Raw genomic sequence first — 24081 nt, forward strand, 5'->3', positions numbered from 1 at the left:
TGGTGCGGACACAACGCGACACTCAATTCCGAGTTCAGGCGTCGTGTTTTGTCCTCATAACGTACGCCCTCCTCCTTTAGTTTCAAAAGTCCCGAACCGCAGATCGGCTTCTGAATTGTAAACAACACACCCCACGCTGCGTACGGACACATAGAAGACTCGCAAGACTTGAGTAATCGGCCATTCATTGGCGCTCATGCATGGGCTGCGTCGTCTTCCGCGATGCTGATTCGCGCCTGAACGCACGCACCAAGTCGTAACCGTCAGGAGGGAGGGTGTACAGAAATTGTGAACCAGATCTGCGCCTTTCCTGCGCCCCTTGAAACGAATGGCTTGCTTCAGTAGGGAGCGTAGTTGCTGCACTTCTGAAACAAATGACCGGGTGCAGCACCTCGTGAACCGGTTCAAGCGATGCAGGTGAATCGACCTGACCTATTATCCCACGCACGAGGGCTCAAGCAGCTGGCTACGCTATGTCTTTGAGGAGTATTGACGAATTCCAGCGTAACCACGTTAAGGCCAGCGGCTGTGACCTGATTATGCTTATTGGTGAGGACGTGTGAGAAATTTTCTTGCGTGCTTAACATGAGCCCATCAATACTTGACGAACAAATGACTAAGATTGCTGTGACTGCTCCAGGTCAATTGTTTTCTGCTCGCAAACTCTCACTTTCTTTCTTAAAGTCGACTTCATGGCACTAACGAGGACTCGTGTGTGTGCAGTCCTGTGCATGCATGCGCGTCTGTTCATGAGATCGAAAAAGAAGATGGACAGCACATACGTGCGCATTTTGGCTTGTTTATTACGTCTCGATGTATGTTCTTTTTCTTTTTTCACTTTGTTCTTGCATGCGGGTACCTTGAAGGTCATGCCTCAGATTACTCATATCACAAATACTACACCCACCCCCCCTCCTAATTTTTTGTTGATGGAATAACACTACTGACATCTATTTATTATCAATTCTACCTATTGCTAACGACAAGGGCTCTGTTTGCAACTAAAAGATGGCATATTCATAGGCCCCTATGAAATCTTATTTGTAAACAAAGGACCAGAAGAGGACCACAGTGGTGGAGGACCTCATAAACCAGGGGAAGACAAAACATGGCACAGTGGACATTTTCGGCTGGCTTTTCAGAGTATGAAGTGAGACCTAGAAATATAAGAAGCAGGAGATCACAAGCAGCAGTTCTCGATAAGGTGGCGTAGATACGATTGTCAGTACTTCGCCTTCCTGGTGATACTGCTCCCATTTATTCAGTGAGAGGAAGAATATTTCAGCAATCATCTTTTTTCGCCGCATTTCCCCGACTTTAGAAGACCTGTTTTTGGCCTCGATTTTCAGCGGGGATCAACGGAGAAGGACAGGTGGTGCAAAACTACGAATTACCGCTCACACCTGGATAAATGCAGGAAAAGACGAAGATAAGCTCTGTATTTGTCCCGGTGTGCGCTGTAATTTGTAGTAACATAAAACGCCAACTAGCTCAAGCTTTGGTGCAAGACAGCAAGGCCAATAGTAGCTTGTGAGGAACGCGGACGCCATGCTCACACACACACACACACACACACACACACACACACACACACATATATATATATATATATATATATATATATATATATATATATATATAGTCCTATAATAAGAAGCCAACAAACACTGACACCAAGGACAACATAGGGGAAATTACATGTGCTTAATAAATGAAATGAAGAAACGATAAATTAATGTAAATTAAAGTGGATCAAAAACAACTTGCCGCAGGTAGGAACCGAACCCACAACCTTCGCAATTTGCGCGCGATGCTCTACCAATTGAGCTACCACTGCGCCGTTTTCCCATGCACTTTCTTGGGTATTTCTGTTTCCTAGTAGAATCCTGGGAGTGTTATCCAGCGCCACCACTCACAGACTTTGGCGGCGGACGTGGAACGTCCTTTTTTTTTGCCGCAGGCGTCACGAGAACGGGATCTTTTTGGGTGGAGGCAACTGGTCAATAAACCCACACATGCTACCTGAAGGCATGAATGTTGCCGGATTCATTGTGAGCACGGGCTTATTGTGAGCCCGAGTGCTTGCTTCAATGTTTTTCTTGGTTGCTTCAAGAAACCGGATTAGCATGTCCGGTTTCTGGCATTCTCCTGGTCACATGGGGCGGCATAAACGATGCGGGAGAGAATGAACGCGTGCACTAGACGCACTGTGCCTCGCTTTTTCATGCCCCGCGATTTGGTGGTGATTCTGCGGAACATGCGGTTACTCTGGGTGGAAATGAAATCCAATTTATACAACATCTGTGTATTTATGCAATCTTGCAAAGTCATACCGAGGACGTTAACTAAGGGGGAGGATGTGATGGCGGCTCAATGCATGAACCATTCGGTCACAGCACAGCCAACGACGCATTCCTTTCCGTCGTGGAATGTAGTTCGCATAGTTAATTACCATGGTGAAATAATTATTCAACTGTGACTTATTGTGAACCAAGAGTTAGTAAAAACTGATTACCAGCACAAAGTGAAGCTATTGAAGGCTCTTCCTACTCGTTAGGAGGACATAGTTCACGGAGGTTCTTAATTGTTACTCCCAGCATTTCATTCTCTTCCTCTTCTCCTCCTCCTCCTTCAGTACACTGCAAGATACTTGCCGTATGCTAAACTCTGTTCAAGGTACATTAGCTGAGTGCTGAGATTTATGCACAAGGTTATACCCTACTTTTAAAACAAACAGTGATACCTGGCCAAGATGAATCTTTTTCTTTCGTATATGCGTTTCTACCACCACCAGCACCACCATCATCATCGTTCTCTTCTTTTTCTTCTTGTTCTTCTGCCCACTGCAGGACGAAGGCCTCTCCTAGTGATTTCCAATTACCCTTGTCTTGCGCTACGGGATTTCAACTTGCGCCTGCAAATTTCCTAAATTCTTCACCTCACCTAATTTTTAACCGTCCTCGACAGTGCTTCAGTAACACTTCATTTGAGCCTAGTTGGTACATAATTCTGAACTTAACCTTACAGCGCAAACACCTAAGACGATCCACAAAAAGAAAGACACGACACACACTGGCGATGTGTGTGTCGCCAGTGTGTGTGTCGTCAGCGCCAGTGTGTGTCGTGTCTTTCTTTTTGTGGATCCTGTTAGGTGTTTTCGCTGTAACGTTAAGTTCGACAGTGCTTCCCTTCCGTTGACACCCATTCTGTAACTCTAATGGTCCGCCGGTTATCGATCGTACGCAGTACATCGGCTGTCCAGCTCTACTTTTTTCTCTTAATCTTGACTAGAATGCGCGGCTATCCCCGTTTGCTCTCTGATCCACACCGATGTCTTCCTGTCTCTTAAAGGGACTGACAACTGGCCAGGATGTTTTGTGAGACGTTGACGGAAATTAAATGACCGGCATTTATAGTGATAGAATCCGGCACGCTGTTCGGCGTTTAAGTAGGAAATACAATGTTGAATGGGCAAAGAAAGTCAGAAAAACCAGTAAGTGGTTACACCTGGCGGTGAAATCTTGATACTTCGAAATGTAGTCAAGAGATTACTGTACGTAAGTCGACTGTCATTAAGTACAGCATAATTATTGCTTAAAATTGAAGTTAGTTTATTATTAGACCTTTGCGCTTTATTCTATGCTTATTACGAAGTAAAGAAATTGCAGGCTAACGATAGGCGCTCGGGTCATCCCACATGCATGGCGGCACGCATGCTGTTGTACGCGCGCGAGTATAGCACAAGTTTGCAAGTGCCCAAAGTTTTATGATTTCCCTGCGATACAAGATGGCATCGACGAGCTGTGCAGTAAATTGGTGCGTTTTTTCCCTTCGTGTCGGCGCCTCTGTCGCACTCTACCGATGCCGAGCTCTCCGTCGACCGTCGGCAGATTGTCGGCGTCGGTACAATGTGACAGAGGCGCCGACACGAAGGAAAAAAACGCTGTCGCCGACAGTCGGCAGATCGAAATCGGTGACTGGTCGGCCTAGTGTGAGTGAGCATTTACCAATCGGCATTCTCCAGGCGCGGTGCTTGTGGCGGGGACGGTGGTATATCGTGCAAGTCGGATTCGTCGCTTCCGCTGCCGCTTTCGTCATAGAAGTATGACGTTCGGGGGCTACTTCGCAAAGATATAAATTCTGAGCACGCACGCGAGCTGAAATCCTTTGTTCCAGCTCGCCCAGGTCTTCGAGAGACGACATCGGAAATCAGAAGCGCACGCTTGGCTACAGCAACACGAACCGCGTATCACGTGTAAAAGCGTCGTTTCGTTTTCGATGCGCTCGGTTTCGTTTTGACTAGTCAAATACCAAAGCAGTTGTACAGGAAACCGCAAAAACACGTAGCTATTATAACAGAAATACTTTAACGCGTTGGACAACATGAATCGCAGGAACATCGACTCGATAAACAAAATACTTTCTCACACCTACGGCCGCACTTGTCGTCTACCTCGCACTAGTGCCGGCCTATAATCGCTATGGCTCTCACCTACCACAGTTTTTATCATGCTTCCAGTGAACGACTACATCCTCACTGCAGGTCGAAAAATTCTGATAAAAAATGTTCCACGGCGTTTTCCGCTTTAATACTTCATGATTGTACGCTCTGGCCGGTAAGCTTTCTATTGCACTAAAAAAAGTGGGTACCATGAAAATTGATTGTCAGAGAGAGAGAGAGAGAGAGAGAAGTTTAATGATATGAAATGCTGAGAGGTCGGCCTGAGGTATATTCCTCTAGCCAGCTACTCGGCATTGGGGGAAGGGGAAGAGGGAAAGAAAGAGGGAAGAGGTGCATGATGGGTGACGATGACGATAGAAGGAAGGAGTAGAACATATCGCAAGCGATTTGGCATGCTCACAGTCTGCAATCCAAGCCCGTTGTTTTTAAAAAGTTCAGTAATGCCTGAATGGCCTTGAAACTCGATTGAGGATCTGGCCAAGGGCCTAAAATAACGTCCTCCGACAACGGTGCGCTGTCGAGACACGTAAGGTCGTTGTCCAACCTTTCACGCTCTTCCACGTACTTAGGGCAGTCACAAAGCACATGACCTATAGTCTCAGTCACATTGCACACCTCACAGTGTGGAGACTCGGTGCGTCGCATGAGGTGCACGTATCCGCGCGTAAACGCTACCCCCAGCCTTAGTCTGTGCAGAAGACTGGCACAGCTTCGTTGAAGTTTCGGTGGTAGCCTAAAAGTCATGGCAGGGTCCAATCTCTGGAGTCGTCTGTGGCGATTATCCGGATTGTCCCAGTGCTGTGCTGTCAATTTTCGGATGACACTGGAGAGGAGACAGTTGGCGTCCGCTCTTGAAAAAGGAATTGAAAGCAGTAACTCTCGTTCTTCGAGCGCTTTCTTTGCTTCGCTTTCTTTCTTTTCTTTTCTTTGCTTGTCAGTACCTTTAATGTTACGCCTAACTATTTTTGTTCCATTACTATTTACGCGGTCCTTAACTTGATCTCGAGCTTCTTTGTCAACCTACAGGTTTCTGCCCCATATGTTAGCACCGTTAGACTGCACTGATTGTACACTTTTATTTTCAACAAGAGTGGTAATCTCCCAGTCAGGATTTGGTAATACCTACTGTATGACCTCCGATCCATTTTTATTCTTTTGTAAAATTCCTTCTGATGATCATGGTCCCTTGTGAGTAAATAAACGTACTCCTGCACAGTCTCTAGAGGCTGATTGGCGATCACCAATTCTTGATCCCGTGCTAGGCTATTGAGCATTACCTTTGTCTTCTACTTAATAATCACCAACCGCACTCTTACAGTTTCTCGGTTCAGGCCCTCAATCATTTGTTGCAATTCACCCCAGCGTTGCTGAACAGGGCGATGTCATCTGTAAAAAGAAAGTTATTGAGATATTCGCCGTTGGTCCTCACTCCTAAGCATTCCCAGTCTAATAACTTGAATACATTTTCTAATCGAGCAGTGAATAGCATTGGACATATCGTGTCTTAATGCCCGACCCCTTTTTGACTGCTGGTATCTCTACTGAATCGAATGCCTTTTCATAATCTATGAAGGCATCTAGAGAGGCTGATCGTACTCTTATCGATTACCTGATTAATGTTATGAACATCCATACCTGAGGCCAGCCTGTTCTTTTGGTTGATTGAAGTCAAGTGTTGCCCTGACCTTATTGCAGATTATCTCGGTAAATATTTTATACAATACTGGACGCAAGCTAATGGGCCTATAGTTTTTCAATTCTTTAACGTCTCCCTTTTTGTATATTAGTATAATGTTAAAATTTTTCCAGCTCTCGGGTGCAGCTGAAGTCGTGAGGCATACACATATATGCACACACAAATCGATATCAAGTATTTACTGCTTGAACTCGCATGAAAGCAGGAAATTTCAACTGGTAGAGAGCAGTTGAAGTTTGCTGCTTTCATGTGAATTCAATAGTTCTGCATAATTATGTCTTCGCTATTCCAAAGGACGTGTATCCTGGCAAGATTGCATTTCAGCCCTAACGCACACTCCACAAGCTTAAATCTTTCGTTAATTGGTCTCATTAGTGCCAGTAACAATGGCCTTTCTTCTACGTTTTCGTCGTCGAACGCTAATGTGTCCAATTTATTATTTTTTGCCACAGCTGCATTGCTTTCAAGCTGAAAACATGCCAGAAATAGAAAACGATGTTCGTTTCACAGACATTTAGTAACCAGTTTTTTTTGTGTAGATAAAATATAATTCTGCGTAACGTATAGCAACTGTGAATGGGATTTCTTCGGGATCAAACCGTAGGACAGGGGGCTGTCACATGAAAGATAAGACGTACTAATCTGTACATTATTTATTCATAGCACTAATTAGGTATTTAATTACCACTTCTAGTTCTTCGAATACTCATTAACAATGATTATTTTGTGAATGCCTAGGAATGGTGGCGATTAAAACGCATCAAAAATCCACGTGTTGTCCCAGAGGCCATATTTTCTAACTTTCCTTTTCATACTTTCATTCTATTTGCTCTTCCTCATGCGCTTGGACAGGACTCGCACGCCACCGACGTCACCGTTATCGCTGCGATCGGTCAATCGGCGCGCCATGTGATAAAACAAGAAGAACGGAAAATGAAGTGGAACATTACAGAATATGCGCCCTGTAATGACAGAAAATGTGTTGTATTTATAATTACTTTTTTTTTTTTGCGCAGAAAGCTGAAACTGACGGCTTGGGGCGCACATGAAACAGAGCGGAAAAGAAGCCTCAGGAGCCATCTGGCGTAAACAAAAGTAAACGAGACATGCTCAAAACTTCCGAATCCCACATAGAAAATCCGCTGATTGGACTTAAGCCACAGGGTTTTCTTTTGATAATATTTTAATAGTCACGTGTGTATATATTTTTTTCATTTCAGTTGCCCTGTCCACGGCATTTCCCGCTCATCTTGATAGCCTGAATGAATATTTCTTCTTGTTTTTTTCATGTACGAGTGCTTGTGAGCCCTAATGTCTAGCGAGCCCACTGGTGCCCGTTTGTTTTTTTTTTCTTTCCTAACCTTTAGCGCCACTAACACCTGCATACTGGCGCACTTTCTGACTCACGAGCAATATATTCTTCCAACTAGCACAGGTGCCGCTTTCTCTGCTTCACTTGGGTACTGCTGAAAATGATAGCTTTTCATCAGTGAAATGATCGCACCTACACAACGACAGTTTTCGGTAGCCGAAAATGTGTAAATCGTGGTCGCCTATACGGGAGAGCTCAAGGAAACTCATATGTCGCTTCGTTGATGTGTTCAACCAAATATCCTGATCAGCGTGTGCCTGCGCATGCCATTTTAAGACTGTCTTGAATCACATTCCACTGGGTCTGTCCAGTTTCAGAAACGAAAGCGGGCTGCCAAGGAAAGTGAGCACTCTTGTCATTGCTATCATAGCGTACGTGAGTGTTGACAAATAGGCAAGTGTAAGTGAAAGAACAAGGGCTTCTGTAAAAAGCGAAACCTTTATTTGGGAGGCTCTCTCACAGGCACATTTATCATAAGTACCATGCATGCTTGCATCAAGAACTAACAGCCAATTGGCAACTAATTCAGCGTGCCGAGGACCAAGATTTGTTAGAGAATGTTCTTTAGGCAAATTACACAGGTTTGTAGGGCAAATTACACAGGTTTGTAGGGACTTCAATCCTAAATTGCGCAATGCTCGCTACAGGCGCGATGCCATCCAATATGGCTACGACGCCAACACAAGCACCAAGTGAGATCGGCACTACAAATACAAATACAATACAAATACTTTACAAATACATTTTACAAATACAAATTTACAAATACTGCAATCCCGTTACAGGTTTTTTGCAGGATGGGGATACAACATTATGACATGATTAGCAGGGCAAACAAAAGAAAAATTACATGTACTAGTAAAAAGAGAATACAGATATCATGAAATAAAAGATATGCTAGGTACAACTGAATCAATGCATCTACTGAAAGTGCAAATGTAACAGAGGGAAAAATAAGGAAATTACACAATATGGGACATAAACAAACTCAGGGATGGCTGCAACATCACATCGTTTGACAGCATATTCCATTCAGTCACGACCCTGGGAAAAAATGAGTATTTAAAGCAATTTTTGCGGCTAGTGAAGGGGGTAATTGTTAGTGCATGCCGTTGCCTTGTAGCATAACCCGCTGAAAAGAAAATAATCTCGGAAATATCTACGCTGTAGTATCCCTTAATGAGCTGAAACAAAAATTTTAATCTGAGAACACCATTCTTTTGGGTTAGAGTTGGCAGATTGGCTCTGTTTAGCAAGAGTGTCATCGACGTGCGCTCAAAGCTGTTATGTATATAACGAACCGCCCGCTTTTGAATATCTTCTACTTTATTAATATCTTTTTTAGTGAATGGATACCATATTACAGACGCCTGATCTAAAAGCGGCGGCACAATTGCGTTAGATGCAAGAAGGCGAACTTTAGGTGTTGTTAGTCTCAAAGCCCTCCTGAGAAAGAAAAGCTTTTGATTGGCGGAATTGCACACAGTGTTGATATGTTTGTTACATCTAAGATCTTTTGAAATCCAAATACCAAGATATTTTATGTGCTCAACCTCAAATAGCAAGAGATTACACGCCGAGTACTGGAAGTGCAGATTGCTAAGCTTGCGCGAAATTTTCATAAATACAGTTTAGTCAAAATTGATAGCCATTTGCCAGTCACTAGACCATTTCACAACTTTTTCAAAGGCTTCATTTAGTCGTAGTTTGTCACTGACGCTATCTATTTCTGAATACATTACACAATCATCCGCATATAGTCTAATTTTCACGGGAATGTCCCATTAATGATATCATTAATAAAAACTAGAAACAACAGTGGTCCGAGCACCGAACCCTGTGGAACGCCAGACTCAACGGGAAGCCTCCGAGAGGCATGGTTTTTGAATGAAACATATTGGTATCGGTTTGAAAGATATGCAAAAAGCCAAGTAGCAATTTTGGCATTACCCAGAGTAACATCAAGTTTGTGGAGTAGCTTTTTTTGGGAAACCTTGTCAAAGGCTTTCGCAACGTCCATGAAGATTGCATCAACCTGCTTACCTGAATTTGTTGCCTTAGCGAAATCGTGTACGGTAGTTACTAATTGTGTGCATGTAGAGAAACCCTTTCTGAAGCCATGCTTATGGCATAATATTTTATTCTTTGAAAGGAAGTCAGTAATATGGTTATGTATTACATGCTCCACAAGTTTGCATGATGTTGAAATCAAATAAATAGGACGATAGTTCAAGACGTGCTGCTTATTTCCATTTTTGAATATAGGTTTCACTGCTGCCGTTCTCTAGTCGATTGGAATGTCGCCTTCATTTAGTGATTTAGGAAAGAGCACACTCAGATATTGAGAGAGCCATGGCGCATAACGCTTTAAGAATTTATTTGGCAAACCATCAGGACCAGGTGATTTTTTAGTATCAAGGTTAAGCAGCAAGTTAAGTATTCCATTCTCATTAATAGTAACGTCAGACATAGGGGGGTACGAAGCATGAAAGTATCGCAATGAACCATTGTCTAGCGTAAACACTGATCTAAAATGTAAGCTAAATGCATGTGCTATTACTGCACTATCATCACTCAAAACACAATTTACGACGAAAGCAGCATTAATTTTCTTACTGGCAGAAATTAGCCTCCAGAACTTTTCAGGGGATGTTGAAATAAATTTAGGAAGTTTCTCCCCAAAGTAGCGTTGCTTATCTCAGGAAACTTTCATTTTTAACTCCAAGGAGAGTTCGGATATTTTAGTAAGCAAAGCGTCCAAGTCTCTTGCGGTACCTCTTTTTCTCTTCAGGCGCTTTAATCGTCCTCTTAATTGCGATGTGTCCCGTGATATCCAAGGAGATTGGCCTTTCCCTTTCTTTACAAGGGACAAAGCGTTTGATGCAATCATTTACAAGATCTTTAAGTTGATTCCATAGTGCATGAATGTCTGCGCTGCTGCTTTGGAATGAGTCGAAACTAAACGAAAGCATAACCAATATGGCGCCATCATCTGCGCGCGAGAAGTTGAGCACGGAAGTGACATCAACGGATTTCTTCACAGAGACGCCCGAAAGGGTCAACAGCACAGCAGAGTGATCGGAAATTCCAAGCAGTACTTCGCACTTTGCTTGCCTCGTAAGAGATCCACTTAGGAAAAACAGATCAAGGATGGAGCAGCAGTTACCTTGTATTCTAGTGAAACTGTCAACTACTTGCCATAGATTAAAAGAAAAAATCACATCAAACAGCCCTTCTTGTAGCCTCTCATTAGAAACGTTTAGTGTGAAGTTTGACTAATCCACGTTTGGCATATTGAAGTCTCCGCCCAGAATTAATCGATCACCAGGCTTCACATGAGCAATCAGGTAACTATGCAATTGAGCAAAGAAATCAGGAGAGGAATTAGGTGGTCGGTAAAGTGCTCCCAATACATATCTAATTGCGCCATGATGAGCTTTACAGAATATGCCCTAAATGTTCGGCATATCTGGCATTCTCAAAATATTAAACCCTCCTTGAACAGCAAAGCAACACCCCCACCTTTGCTACCTCGATCTTTCCTGTGCACATTATACCCACGAGGAACACATTCGTTATCTTTGATAGAATCATTTAACCATGTTTCCGTGAGAACAGTTATTTCAGGGTTATGGGTCAGGGTTAAGTCGAGCAAGAAGGCATTCAAGACACAGTGGGCAAGGCAGCAGCAGTAAAAACCTATTATCGCTACGATAGCAGGCCATCGGCAAATATCTACTGACCTGGAATACGTAGACAAAAAGTGCTCCTGAGCATGTTGCCCATTTCGCTGCTGCGTTGCCCACTGGAGTAGCAGGGTGCTGGCTTCACTTTTAAGTCCTCCTGCAGGGTCACGTGAGTCACCGCTTCCATGGCTGATCCCGTGTGTACGCTGTGATGGATATTTATTTTATTTATTTATTTATTCCGTACTGACAGCATGTTTTGAGGCCCTAGGCAGGACTGGGATAGACATAAAGGCTTTAGGAACCTAATAACATGTGAAACACAAGAAAGAAAAAAAAAAGTGGAAACAACAATAAAAAGGAAGATATCAAAGAATTCAGCAAAACACACACACACACACACACACACACACACACACACACACACACACACACACACACACACACACACACACACACACACACACACACACACACACACACACACACACACACACACACACACACACACACACACACACACACACACACACACACACACACACACACACACACACACACACACACACACACACACACACACACACACACACACACACACACACACACACACACACACACACACACACACACACACACACACACACACACACACACACACACACACACACACACACACACACACACACACACACACACACACACACACACACACACACACACACACACACACACACACACACACACACACACACACACACACACACACACACACACACACACACACACACACACACACACACACACACACACACACACACACACACACACACACACACACACACACACACACACACACACACACACACACACACACACACACACACACACACACACACACACACACACACACACACACACACACACACACACACACACACACACACACACACACACACACACACACACACACACACACACACACACACACACACACACACACACACACACACTAACGGTGCCCTTAACATGATATGATCTATATCACATATATCGGGGGAAAACGGGCTGCTTAAATAATGTGGTATGGTGCGGATACTGGTCTAACCTGAATGAATGTGATGACACGTTGGGCGCCGGCTACAAGGGGTCATATACAATTTTTTATCTAGCTTTACATGCTCCCGATGAATTAAATATAACATTTTGAGCCTCTCTCGATACCGTCTTCCCTCTAGGGTTTCCAGGTTCGCCTGCTGTAAAAGAGTGCTAACTGATGTATGACGGCGTTAGGAATTAAAAATAAACCTGACTGATTTCCGCTGTATCAGTTCAATCATATTTATGCTTGCTTGGGTGTAAGGATCCCAGACAGGAGTAGCGTACTCTAACAATGGTCTGAGGAAAGTCTTGTATGCTAATAATGTTATATTACCTGTAGATTTAGCCAAGGTACTCCTCAGGTATCCGAGCTTATTCATGGCTTTCTTTTTAATGTGAGCTACATGGCTATTCCACCTAAGGTCCGACGTAATTACTAAACCAAGGTATTTATATTCTGTAACAGAGGATAAGTTATGGCCATTAATGCTGTATACAAAGGGTAACGGCTTCTTTTTGCGTGCAATGATCATTGATACTGTTTTTGTTAGGTTAATGCTCATTTGCCACTCTAAGCACCAAGTCGCTATTGCTGATAAAGATGAATTTAGGATCGTTTGATCTGCCTCGCTCTGAATTTTATGATAAAGTACGCAGTCATCTGCAAACACCCGAATTTTAACTGGTATATTATTCACTATATCATTGATAAAAACTAGAAAGAACAGAGGGCCCAGGACTGATCCCTGTGGGATTCCAGATTGCACATCGGATAAGTCTGATTTCGCATCGTCAACAACGACTGTCTGTCGCCTGCCCGTAAGATACGCCTCAATCCAGTGAAGTAGTTGATCGTTTTTGAGAATAGGTTTTAAGTTTGATAACAACTTTTGGTGGGACACACGGTCGAAGGCTTTCTCAAACCATGTCAATTTGGCCTTGACCGTCTAGTGCTGCCGCGATTTCATGCACGGTTTCTAATAGTTGTGTTACAGTGGATTTCCCACGACGGAAGTGGTGTTGTCGAGGGTCACAGAGGCCATTACTTTCTATGAAGACTGAGATGTGCCTAAATATTATGTGCTCTATCACTTTTGATGAAGTGCAAAGTAGTGAGATAAGACGGTAAGATTGGAGCAATGAACGGTCGCCTGATTTAGGGATGGGAATTATTTCTGCATGTTTCCAGTCACGTGGGATTTCTGCACATGAAAGTGATTTATTATAAATAACGTGAAGTTATTTGGCGCACCATTCGGCGTATCTCATCAAAAAAGCATTAGGTATTTCGTCGACGCCTGGCGACTTCTTTATATCAAGATCAAGAAGCAAGGACAGTACAGCTGCTTCGTTTACGTCGAGATCACCGATGGGTGGAATATCACTTAAAGCAGCTATGTGCTGTGTCTTTCCATCATCCCTCGTGAACACAGAGCAAAAGTACTTGTTAAGTACATTTGCAATTTTCAGTTTATCTTTCAGTATGAAACCATCTACACAAATATCGGACACGTGGGTTTTCCTTGGCGATAAGTACCGCCAGAACTTATCCGGGGATGACAGAAGAAAAGTTTTTAGAACAACATTTTGATAATAGTCTTTCGCTTTCGAAATCCCAGTTTTTAGCTGTAGACGCAGGTTGGTTAGCTTTTCGGCGTTAGCCTTTGAGGGTCGGGCTTTATGTCGCTTTCTTACTTGCTTTAGTTTTCGCCCAAGTTGTACGAGGTCTCTTGTCATCCACAGATTTCTTTCACACACAACTTCCGCTTTATGGGCACAAAAGTGTCGATACAGTTGTGAACAATATTTTTAAAGAAACACCATAAATTGTTAACGGACACAACGTGAGATTCTGAAAGAGATGCAAATTCAGAAAATTTACTGTCTAAGGCATGAAGTATGTCGACATCACTAGCACGTAAGAAGTCAGGAATCGAGTATTGGTTTTTAAAGGGTTTTAACCTGAAATTTAGCTCTAGTGTAAGGCATATCATTCTATGATCTGAAATTCCCTGGAATATGTCGACACTCGGATTACGATTGAGGACTTGGTCGTTTACAAGAAAGAGATCTAATGTGCTTTGCGCGCGAGTCGGTTGTTTTACCAGTTGAGTCAAAGTATGAAAAAGAACGATGTCAGTTAAAGGCTCAGCTGCCGCGCAAAGGGCATCAGGGAAATGAGTTGACCAGTCCACTGACGGGACGTTGAAATCACCAGCAAGCAAAACATTCTTGCCATGTATGCCAGTTGTATACAAAACTTCATTCAGAGCGTCGAAGAATACATCACAATGTGGTGGGCGGTAAAAACCACCAACTATAAGATGGAAATCGTCCAAAAACACTTTCGCGATGACGCATTCAGTGCCGGCAATATCAGGTAACCTTTGTACTTGCAAACAGTCTTGAAACATCAAAGCGACTCCGCCTCCGCGGGAATCGCGATCTTTCCTGTATATTTTGTACCCTGGTGGTGTTATCTCGAAGTCCAGGATGCCAGAGTGCAACCAAGTTTCAGTTATTATCGTTACATGTGGCTCATGCGCCACTGCAATGCTATGCAAGTCGGAAAGATTGTTCACAATGCTGCGAGCGTTTAAATTAAGGCAACAGAAGCTTTTTTGAGTGCCCGAAGAATTTCACTGTTTCTGCCTAGGTTTTTTGGTGGGTGCTAAAATGGGAATTCTTTTCATTTCAGTAACGTCCCAGGTATACATTTCTCCGTTTATAACGATTTTGTCATGCACAAGCCTCACTTTTTTGCCGCCCTTTCTGATATTTGCCGTGCTTTCCCATAGATGCCTTCTTATTTGCCTAGTTTCTGCAGAAAAGTGTTCTGCAATCGAGATTTCTTTTCAGCTTAGAGCAGTTTCTGAGCACTTTAATCTTTTCACGGTGGTCAATGAGTTTGAGCAGAACTGGCCTATTTTTGTTTCGCTTCTTTTGTCCGATTCGGTGAATTCTTTCGACTGTTGACACCTTTACACCGAGAATATTCTCAAATATTTCAGAAACCACAGAATTTGTTAGCGATTGAAACGTTTCATCAGGACGTTCCGGTAAACCGAACACGATAAGATTATTGCGGTTGCTCCTGTCCTCGAGGTCGATCAATTTACTTGGCATGGTATTTATGGTTGTCTCAAGACTAGAAATCTTGGTCGTAAGTTCTGTAAATGTTACTATGGAATGTTCGACCTTGGATTCGATAGTGTCAAGTCTTGCTTGCATGGTTTTTTGACCATCAAGTATTTGACGCAATAGCTCCTCTGTGCTCGGCCCGGGGTTCGATTCTATGTCACCGCACAGCATGAGCGATGAAAATGCAACGTCTTGCACAAGCGAACATAACCCGTTTAAACAAGTAAGGCACGTCAGCTGGATGAAACAACGGTTGCTAGTTTTGATAGTCGAATAGCTCTTACTAACCTGCACAAAATACAGAAACGGGTTCATGCTTGTTGGGGAGCCGCTGACGTGCCCACTGAAGAAGCTGTCGTGCATCCCACGTCTTATAGTCCTCGGCTCCGATGACGTCGAACTAGGGGGCGGATGCTTCCGGTCACTTCTGCCGCCGAGGTAACAAGGAAGCCCATCTGCGCAGGCGCCTCCAGTAGTGTCTACCGATCGGGTGGTGTCCTTTCCCGTTACTGTAGATGCGCCGGTCAGTCCAGCCGAGCCGAGAAGTGCAATCTGCACAAAATACAGAAACGGGTTCATGTTTGTTGGGGAGCCGCTGACGTGCCCATTGAAGAAGCTGTCGTGCATCCCACTTCTTATAGTCCTCGGCTCCGATGACGTCGAACTGGGGGGTGGATGCTCCCGGTCACTGCTGCCGCCGAGGTAACAAGGAAGCCCATCTGCGCAGGCGCCTCCAGTAGTGTCTGCCGATCGGGTGGTGTCCTTTCCCGTTACTGTAGGTGCGCCGGTCAGTCCAGCCGAGCCGAGAAGTGCAATCTGCACAAAATACAGAAACGGGTTCATGCTTTTTGGGGAGCCGCTGACGTGCCCACACGAGTGGGCACGTCATGTGCCACGTCAACATATCGTGTTGACGTGGCACATGTCACCAGGATCCGATAACGGGATGTGAAGCCGTCCTATATCGTGATTCCACGAGGCAGTTGCAGTGCGGCAGCCCAACAAAAGCTCGCACTTTGCCAGTAGAGCCGCAACCTGGAATACGTAGAAAAAAGTGCAACGCATAGTGCGGCATTTTGCAAGGTTGCATTCCTGGTCCCTATTTTAATTATGGGCCTTTAATAGGGAACAAATAGAGCGAGTTCGTTTTAAAAAGGGAGCAGCATCAGATTTTGCATCGGAACTGCCTTTGGGCAGTGTAAAGCGGATCAAGTTTCAGTATGATGGAGCAAGGCCACATACATTACGCCCGCTCAAGCTCGGCTGTTGCTGGATCAAAAGTTTTCGGGCCCGCTGACAGAACGAAGCGCTCGTGTGCGAGCGCGCGGAACTTTGGCGCTGCACCCGCTCTTGATAACGGGACAGCAACACAGTCGACACTATTGTGGGCAGATCGAGCGGCTGCAGGCGTATGCTTAGTTATTTCGTATGATTATGGCTCGGTAGCCACAGAAAGACGCTTTTGTGTGCGTTCTCAACTGTCCGACGGTAAATTTATTTTATGACCGTGACAACTTGTTTATGCGATCCACTGCGCAAATGTGGAGGATGAGCTCTGAAGGGTTGCCTTGGAATCGCAGAAGACGGACCACGGCTGGGGCGTTTCCTGACTGATGACTTGAAGTGCCGCCAACAGTCCGCAGAAAGCTCAGCGGCCATCGTCGGTGTCAAATGAGATTTTTAAATGTGTAAATTTTAAATTTCATCTCAATAAATTCAGCAAGAACCATCCATCAGTGCAAACATGGAAGCGGTCTCCGCGCAATAGCAACGTTTTTAAAGAGACTGATGACATTTGCGCCTTCTTGACATTTGGAATGGTAAAGCACACTCAAGGTGAATGTAAAGACCACTACTACGATGTCTCTGGACATGTGACACGGGGCGCGTAGAGGCTGATATCAGCTGCATGGAATATTATGTAGACTGTCCTTGGATATGACCCAACAAGACCTAAAAACGTTAGGTTGAAATGATGATATATATTGATGATGATGATGATGATGATTTATATTGGCATCCTTTTCGAAACGGGGCGGCGACAAATAGTCAGATAGCCTGCTTAAGCTAATCTTATGCATTTATATTGCAGCCTAGCATTTCGCCTATCTCTCCCTGATCTTCTCCCTCTTCCTTAAAACACATATGCCTATATGGTAGAGTTGCTTATGCCTCTAACAACTGCGGCTCTGTCGATCTCTTCCTTGCCTTTTTTCCACGAATAGTACGACGTCTCTCGCTTATCTCTACTGCTGACCAGTTATTTCCATTCGCTTTGGATCACAACGCTTCTGGAAGGTGGACGTTCCCTACAATTCTTGCTGGGTTGCTGAACTGCTGGGCAATGCCAAAATTTTGGCATTGCCATTACGATGTGCTGAGTCGTCTCCGGACTTTTGCTGCAGCACACGCATGCCTCATTCTGTTGCACATATTTGTGTGCTCAGGCAGTCAGCTCGGGCGTCGAATCGCAAGGCACTGCATTTTGTGTTATCGTACAGATTTTCTCTCTTGAGTTTTTCTTGCTGTAGTTGTAAAGCTCTATAAGCGTTTTTGTTTCCATCCTTTGCGTCCAATTTCTCGTTTGTGCTTCTCTCACTTTCTTTTTGATGACTCCGTGTTGCCACTTTTCACTCTTAATTACCTCGTACTTGGTTGCCAGTTTCTTGATCTGTTCCTCGAGTTCGCGTCCACGCTATTGAAGTACAAATATTCGTGCACTCTAGCCGACCATATTTCTTTTATTCGCGTCCAAGAGCCTTTCTCGCAAAACTAGTTTTGGTCGGCGCTTCTCTAACTTCAAAAGAGGTCCAACATGCAAGATAAATCCTAATTGACTGTATCCCAGTAATCTTTATATGCGCTTAATGAAAGCATAAACAGCAATGGATACAGAGTGCATCCTTGCTTCAGTCCTCGGCGAGTTTCCACACGTTTTATCCATCTGCAGCCTCCCCATGCATGGGGCTTAACATACCGTTTTGCAGCACACATTTCAGGATGGACGGAAAACATCAAGGACTGCTTGGTCTGCTAAGTTATATGGGCAATTGATGTCGAGAAAGCTCGCCACCGTTAATACTTTCATGCTCTTTTGATGCTAAGCAGATGTGTCTAAATCAAGCATTTTATCGATGGCTGACCGACCGCGCGGGATGATGATGATGATGATGATGAAAAACTTTATTTATCCCTCTTTAAAGGGAAGGGGGCAATGGAATAGAGGGTGGGGGGAGGAACTACTTGAAGTAGGCCTCCTTTATCCTCTCAACCCACTCCAGGATGGCCTCCTGAAGATCGGGCCTGGAGCTGCGCAAGGCAGCCTCCCACTGCTCCTCACTAGATATTAATTGCTTGAGGAAATGGGGAAGGGGGTGCTTAGGGCACCCCCACATGATATGGTTTAAGTCTGCTCTGGGAGATACACAGAATTTACAAGAGGGAGAAAGGTAAATGGCGGGATGAATGCGGTGGAGGAGGTAAGGGGACGGAAAGGTGCGAGTCTGCAGCTGTCGCCACAGAACTTCACACCTACGCAGGGATTTGCCCATGAGTGGCGGAAAGGTTAAGCGGTCTAATCGGTAGTGTGTGCAGATTTCGTGGTAAGTAATAAGTCGATCCCGCGCTGTAAACGGCGCCTCCTCCGGGTCGAGGTCCGACGCATCTGATGCCTGAGCCCGGACTGTAAATCCTCGGGCACTGGCATGAGCCGCCTCGTTTCCGGCAAGGCCCGCATGCGCGGGAGTCCAGATTAATGCCACAGTTTGATTGAAAGGATGAGCCAAGAGGAGAGAAAAAGCTGGCTTAGAGACCCTACCCGCTCCGAAGTTATGTATAGCTGCTTTGGAGTCGCTAACGATAACTGATGAATTTGGAATTGTGAGGGCCAGGGCTATGGCCGCTTCCTCCGCCTCCTCCGAGGAAGAGCCAGGAATGGAGGCGGCCGCAGCGACCTGCCCGTGAGAGTTAATGACTGATATTGCGTAATAATTTCTGTTCCCATATTCGGCTGCATGGGAAACTTGCCACTGCACAAGGGTATAGCTCATCAAGTTCTAAGTACCATTTAAAGCTCGTGAACATCATCCTTTCTATCAGTTTCGCAACGCAACTTGCAAGTACGATGGGACTGTATGCGATGCTAGGTATAATGAACATTTGCAAGCGGATGGCTTGCTAATTGAACTAGGCGGCTGGCTTTCCACTCACATCCTTCGTACCAATCGTTCGTGCCAAGATTTCTAAGTATCCATGTGTCCAGCTGTTACAAGTGTCCATGCAAAGGTTTTCATGTGACGGCGCGGTATTCGTGTGTGTTATGGGGCTGGAATGAAAAATTGCTTTCTTCATTGTATTGCGATGGAGTGAAAACATGTTGAACACTTCATGTGACCAAGATTGGTTAGTGCCTCAATTCTCATTGCATTTGCTCTGTAAAATTAAGAAAAAAATGCACAAATGACATTCCGAAATTAACTCTGCCACAGTCATGGGCCCACATTTCCAAAAATGCTCTTACGCTAGAAGGATTGAAAGTCAGGTGAGTTGGTACGAATTCATGTGACCACTGCCCGAAGAAAAACGGGGACAAGGAAGGAAGCACACAATACAGTGCAGTGTTATGTCGTGTGCAGTGGAATTCCGCTAGAATGGTTCGTAAGGGCAAATGCCTGGCAGCCCTGATGCTAGGCATTGTATTAGCGAAGGAAGCAGGCCGATGGCAAACAAGCCCGTACGAACTTAAAGCTTCGAAAATTCGGCCCCAGATATCATGACAAGGTGGTACCTAGTAAATAGCAGGTATCATTTCTTTTGAAGACAGATGGGAAGGATCTTGTCTTGCAGAACAACTCTTCTTAAACTACCAGCGAATCTTCCACGACGTGACGCAACACTGCTGTGTCGGCTGTGGGTAGGAGTAGCATTCACCAACTCCTACAGCTATCGTATTCGAATGGCGGATTCACCAATGTGCGCTAAGTGCAAGTGTGAAGAGACCATCAGTCACCTTCTGTGCCACTGTTCTCGTTTCGATAATCAACGTGAGACTCTCCAGTGTGCCTTGAATAGACTGGATGACAGGCCATTTACGGAAGCAAAGATCTTGGGAGCCTGGCCCCACAATTCATTAGCGCAGAAAGCAGTTCGAGCGCTTTTTCACTACCTGAGGGCAACAGACTTGAGTGCCCGACTATAGACATCCTACACCTAAGTTCTCTCTCTCTTTCACTCCCCATTCCCCTCCCCACGTGTAGGGTAGCAAACTGGACTCAGTCTGGTTAACCTCCCTGCCTTTCCTTCTTCCCTTCTCTCTCTCTCTTCTTACGACTATTGCTAGAGGGTCTTTCGAAAAAGGAAAATGAAATTTCTTACTCAAAAGCTGCGATATTTTGCATGTCGACTCGGTGAAAGCAGAAATTCAGTCCAGATGTAACGGAGGACACGCTTGCTCTCGGCGACGCTGGATATCTGTACACGCTGGAGAAAAAAAAAACTTTGTTGTCGTTTTTTTTTAGTTTAGGAAGCATGCTGCTATGCAACGAGCCGCCAAGCAAAATGGCTGAGAAGGTTGGCCAGGCAGCTATAATTGCGATGTCATCTTGAAGCATCATTGGCGAAGGCACGCGCGCACTGCGCGAGCCTGACTCCCCACTACAAATTGAGAGAGATGATTCGGCGTGCGTATAACGCAAACCGGGAGACGTCACAAGACTTCACCAGTTGACATCTTTTTGCACTATTGGTTTCCTGAGGTTCCCAGGAAATCACTAACAGTTTTTCATGAAATAAAAGTGACGTTTTCTCGTGCCGCTGGGCTTAGCAGACAAACTTTTCGTGCGTTTTAAGAACTGATGTTCGATCAAATTGTCAGGAGCCGCTTATTTGGTCCCGGTTCTCAGTGTGTCATGGGCTGCGAAACTCGGCCGCATTGTGTCCTCTATAGCGTGTTTTATATTTAGCTCAAGGACAGCTGCGGAACTTTAAACACGGCGTTATTCCTTCATGTTAAAGGTGCCTACGACAATGTAGATCATCATGCAATCGGAGTGATTGGTGGACACTGCTCTCGCTGTATATGCAGCTATATGAATGGAAGATCTTTCTTTATTTTGATTGAAGACGGACCAACACCGTCTAGCTATACTAGTTGCGGTGTACCGCAAGGTGGAGTACTCAGCCCTACCCTTTTCAACCTGCTGCTCTTTGGTCTGGCCGATTCGTTACCTGAAACCGTACAGCCCTTCGTATATGCAGACGACGTTTGCATGTGGGCTTCAGGAGGGACACGTGTCCAAGTCTGCGCATGACTTCAGAAAGCTTCAACGGCCGTGTCAACATACCTAAGAAGGCAAGGCCTGGAGCTTTTACCGGAGAAGTGTGCATTCGTTTTTTACTCGCAAAACGATGACCCTGTATGCTTTGCGGATCAATGACCAAAATGTACCGTACAGACAAACGCACCAATTTCTTGGTGTCATCACGTGGGAGCGGCCCGCTTCGTGAAGACTCACGATCGGCATGACTTCATTAAAGTTTTACCATACCATACCATACCATCATTGATAGAGACTTGTCTTGGAGCCCTCACGTCTCGTACACGACGAAGCGTTTGGCCGCCATTGTGGACTTTCTCGCGTTTCTTGGTGGGAAGTCCTCGGGCGCAAGTGCACCATCAATGTCGCAACTATATAAAGCATTATTTTTGGGCTTCCTACGGTACCAGCTTACCTCAACTAGGAAATACTTGCGCTACAAATATCCGCAGACTCAAGAGTGCGCAAGCCCAAGCATTCAGAACTTGTCTTGGACTCCCAAAAGCTACTTCATTGACTGCGACAGTGCCCATCGCCAGAGACGCTCCTTTAACAGTATACATTGCTACAGATGTCCTGAGAGCACACATCCGACACCTGACTCGGATTCTCTCACACCATCTTTCTTGCTTGCCAGCAGAGAGGCTACATTCAACATTTCCCAAAAATATCGTAAGACATCAGTCCTACTGGCCAACACAATTCACGCCTGCTATTGTGGTGTCTGCACCAACCGCAAGTACAATTGAAAATTCCGGGAATCAAAACGAAAGCTGGAGCGTCGTTGCAAGCTTTGAAGGAAGCAACTTTTGAACACGTTTACAACGTCTACAGATTGCGGCGCCATGTATACACGGATGCTTCGGTAAAACTCAAAAGCTCTGCTGCTGCAGTCATCATCCCAGCAAAATCTGAAGAAATCAGGTTGGAGATTTCATGTGTTACTACCTCGACGGGTGCAGAACTTGCGGCACTCCATACTGCACTTGATTTCATTAATCAGAAATTACCACGACAATGGAAGTCTTCAGTGTTTCCAAGGCAGCCCTTCAGTGCATACAAAGCCTGATGCGCCACGTACCCAATGAACAACTGGCCTCAGAAATTCGACAGATATATAATCGCAGCCATGACAAGGGACACAACATAATCTTTCAATGGCTTCCAGGACATTGCAACATCAACGGGAATGACCACGCAGATGAAGCCGCCCGATCTGCACATGAAAATGCTCGAGTTGTCTTGGTTCTACTCTCGCGCACAGGCGCTGCGGCTGGGCTGCGATTGATGTCCCATGAATGTATGTTGCCCCTGTGGGACTCGCACGTTTTCACTATTTCCCGTTTGCGTTCGTGGTCTCCGAATCTACAGATGCATCTACCGCCTAGTTTAACGCGACGCGAACAGACCATGTTGTACCGTCTGTAGCTAGGCGTTGCATTTACAAACTCATATGCCCTCCTTATTGCAATGGCAAACAGCCCCACGTGTGACTCATGCAGCAACGATGAGACGCTCGCAGACATTATCCGTATCTGCCCGCGATATAGTGATCAGAGAGAAGTGATGTGCAGAGTGCTGGACCAATTAGCCAATCGTCCACTAACAGAACTAAAAGCTTTAGGTCAGTGCTCCCAAAGAACATCCACGCTGAAGACCTTACTCGCATTATTAAGGTTCCTGTGGTCTGGCGGGCTTCAGGATAGACTTTAAGAACGCCGCCCGCTACCACTCTGTAGTGTACGCGGTTTTTTTAGTGCTCTTCTCTATTTCTCTCTATGTCGCCCTTCCGCTTTCGTTCTCTTTTATCCCCCTTATCTCTTCCCCCCATGCAGGGTAGCCAACGGGAACTACCTCTGGTTAACCTCCCTGCCTTTCTATGCATCGTTTATCTCTCTCTCTCTTTCTCTGTAAACACCATCAATTAATTTATCGTTCTTTAAAACAACATTCTCGGGTAAAAAGAGAGTGAATGAGCATAGGCGTGCAAGAAAAAAGAAGATACATAAATTCATTATGATACTGCAGCTCTCAAAAACAGTACACAAGGGAAAGGTAACACACAAGCGCTGACTAGCAACTCTGTTTACTTGGAAAGGAAGTCACACACACACACACACACACACACACACACACACACACACACACACACACACACACACACACACACACACACACACACACACACACACACACACACACACACACACACACACACACACACACACACGGACGCATGCATATATATATATATATATATATATATATATATATATATATATATATATATATATATATATATATGACTC

This window comes from Dermacentor variabilis, chromosome 1 (genome assembly GCF_050947875.1).
Source record: "Dermacentor variabilis isolate Ectoservices chromosome 1, ASM5094787v1, whole genome shotgun sequence".
NCBI classification, from domain to species: Eukaryota; Metazoa; Arthropoda; class Arachnida; order Ixodida; family Ixodidae; genus Dermacentor; species Dermacentor variabilis.